At 39.1% G+C, this 3,006-nt stretch overlaps 1 pseudogene; it reads right to left on the reverse strand.

Moving 5' to 3' along the window:
• Positions 1-933: 933 nt before the first annotated feature.
• Positions 934-2,663, reverse strand: LOC124077267 (T-complex protein 1 subunit gamma-like; annotated as a pseudogene).
• Between the last annotated feature and the right edge of the window lie 343 nt (positions 2,664-3,006).

Consider the following 3,006-nt stretch of genomic DNA (forward strand, 5'->3'; position numbering starts at 1 on the left):
AAAATAAAGGTATTGTCTCCATCTACAACTAAAAATATGTATGTATAAAAAAGAGTGAGATACATTTGAGGATCTTCTGGCACAAATTGGTGATATAAATTTTGGGGATCGTTTATAAAGACTGTTTTTTAAAGCCATGACATTGGCTGAAATATTTAGGGAATGAGAACAGATAGAAAAGAGAAGTACAGAATCCTAAAGCACTTCTATATACAGAAGTTAGGGAAGTAAAGGCCATTGAGGCTAAGAAAGCTATCTTAAATGGAAGAGAAAAGCTGGACATGCATGGTGGCCCGTGCCTGTAACCCCAGTGACTTGCTGTAGGGGCTGAGGCAAAAGAATCACAGGTTCGAGGCCAGCCTCTACTAAACTTACCAATTTAGAAAGACCCTATCTCAAAATAAAAAATGAAAAAGGCTGGGGATGTAGCTAAGTGGTAAAGAGTCCCTGGGCTCAACCCCTAGTTTGAAAAAAAAAAGAAAGAAAAAAAAAGAGAAAGAGTGGGTAAAAAATGGTTTCAAAGGTACTTTGCTGCTTTCACTTGCTTTTCTTTGAATGCAACCAATAGGTTCATGTTCATTTTTGTTGATTATTTATAAAACCTTTGTCAGTGGGCTTTTATGGCTTAATTTTGAAAATGTGTGATTTTTAATGTAATAATGGTAGTTGATCCTTTGTCAAGGTAGATGAAAATGTTTCTTCTAATCTATTCTTTGTCTTTTTAAAAATGTTTTTTTAGGGCTGGGGATGTGGCTCAAGCGGTAGCGCGCTCGCCTGGCATGCGTGCGGCCCGGGTTCGATCCTCAGCACCACATACAAACAAAGATGTTGTGTCCGCCGAAAACTAAAAAATAAAATATTAAAATTTTTTTTTAAAAAATATTTTTTTAGTTGTAGATGGACATAATACTTTTACCTTATTTATTTTATATTTTATAGGTTCTTGATATAATGCCACATTGATATGCTGTAATATAGATGGGTCACATCTTTGTTAATCATGACTCCACGTAACACACGGGTCTTCAGTGATGCCCCCAGGTATCTTTTCCACTCTTGCATATTTCTTGGTGTCAATCTCCTTTTGACCTTTTCTTCCAACTGTACAGTCTTGACAGCACCCATGGTGATGTTGCAAGCCAAAGACGACTACCGACTAGTTGCTTTGGTGGTAATGGCACGTTGATGATGTTCAGCATCATGTCACTGTTATTGATGTCAATGGGATACTGATTTTCTTTAGAGTGCTGATCATATCATCCATGCCTTGGGGGTAAGCACTGATTCCTACAGTTGGGTGCATCTGCTGCTCTAGGAAGTGCTCAGCCACAGACAGCATTTCTCCAGCAAGAATAATTACTAATGCGGTTCCATCTCCAACCTCTTCATCCTGGGTCCTGCTAATTCCAACATGGACTTGGCTGCTGGATGTTGGACTTGAATTTCTTGAAGAATGGCGTTGCCAGCATTGGTCATCATCATGCTTCCCATTGGGTCCCAAAGCATCTTCGTCATGGACTTGGGTCCCAAACCTGTTTGGATGATATCTGCAATAGTCTTAGCAGCATCGATGTTTCCAGATTGAACTTTTCTTCCAGATTCATGCTTTGTATTCTGGCTGAGCATGAGCACAGGATGGTGGCTTATGATGGCAGCCAATGCCGAGCTGAATATCCAGAGATGTAAGAACTGTCAGAACCTCTGGAGAGAGAGAAGCAGGGAGAAGCCTGTCTTTTTATTTTGATTATTTGAAAACTTAAAATATTTATGAAAGGCTAGAGGTGTAGCTCAGTGGTAAAGAACCTGCTTAGTATGCACAAGGCCCTGGATTCAAACACCAGCAACAAATCATTAAATAAATTTAAAAAGTATTTTGTGACTTGATTTATATTTTTTATTTGAGATTTGTCATATTCTTATGAAGCCCGGGATTTTGTAACACATTCTAGAGATTTGAGGGTTATTTAATTTTGCTTTTACTGTTGTGATTTACTTTTAATAACTTGCTAACTATCTAGAATTAATTTTGGTGCATAATGTAAGGTCAGGGTTTAAATCCATTTCCTCAAGCAAAGGGCCCAGGCAAGCAGCTGCAAACACTCTGTGGCTTAAACAGGGATTCATAAATAGAAGTTTCTGAAGGAGGCACAGGGCCCATGTTTACCATTCTAAAGAGAAATGTTCTTGCTTGAGCACACCAGGGTGCTCTGTGGTCAAACATGGGAGTGACCTTGAAAGTGTAGCTGAATTTGGGTGCCAGCTCTTTTTCTTTTCTCCCGTACTGAAATTGAACCCAGGGTCTTGCAAATGCTGCGTGAGTGATCTACCAACAAGATCCATTCTCAGCTCTTTTTAATTTATTTTGAGACAGAATCTTGCTAACTTGCTTATGTTGACCTTGAACTTGGGGATCTTCCTGCCTCAGTTTCTGGAGCAGCTGGCATTATAGGAGTATGCCATAATGCCCAGTTCTTTTATTATTATTTTTTTCTCTTTTTTGGTACTAGGTATTGAACCCAGGGATACTTTATCACTGAGCTACATCCCCAGCCCTTTTTATTTTTATTTTGAGACAGGGTCTCACTAAGTTGTTGAGGCCTCACTAAATTGCTGAGGCTGGCCTTGAACTTGCAATCCTCCTACCTCAGAATCTTGAGCTGCATGACTATCCCCAACTTGGTGCCTGGTTCTTTAGAGAATGTCTGGGAAGACCAACTGTTCAGCACTTGTAGACTCTGGGAGAAGCAGCAATTGGATGCCTCTGGATACCACCCACTTACTCTGGGGAGACCTGGGGAGATCCACAAGGATGATCCTTTGCATAATCCTTTTTGTCTTTGCATAACCCCCAATTTTTAGTTATCTCAATACTATTTATTGAATAATCTATGCCTTTGCCAATGATTCATGATTTTTTAAAAAATATTTTTAGTTGTCAATGGACCTTTATTTTCTTTATTGATATTTCTTTATTGATATTGATATGAAAATCGAACCCAGTGCCTC

Source organism: Marmota monax, unplaced genomic scaffold, assembly GCF_021218885.2.
Source record: "Marmota monax isolate L192 unplaced genomic scaffold, Marmota_monax_Labrador192_F-V1.1 WCK01_AAM20220418_F8-fsc00108, whole genome shotgun sequence".
Classification (NCBI taxonomy): domain Eukaryota; kingdom Metazoa; phylum Chordata; class Mammalia; order Rodentia; family Sciuridae; genus Marmota; species Marmota monax.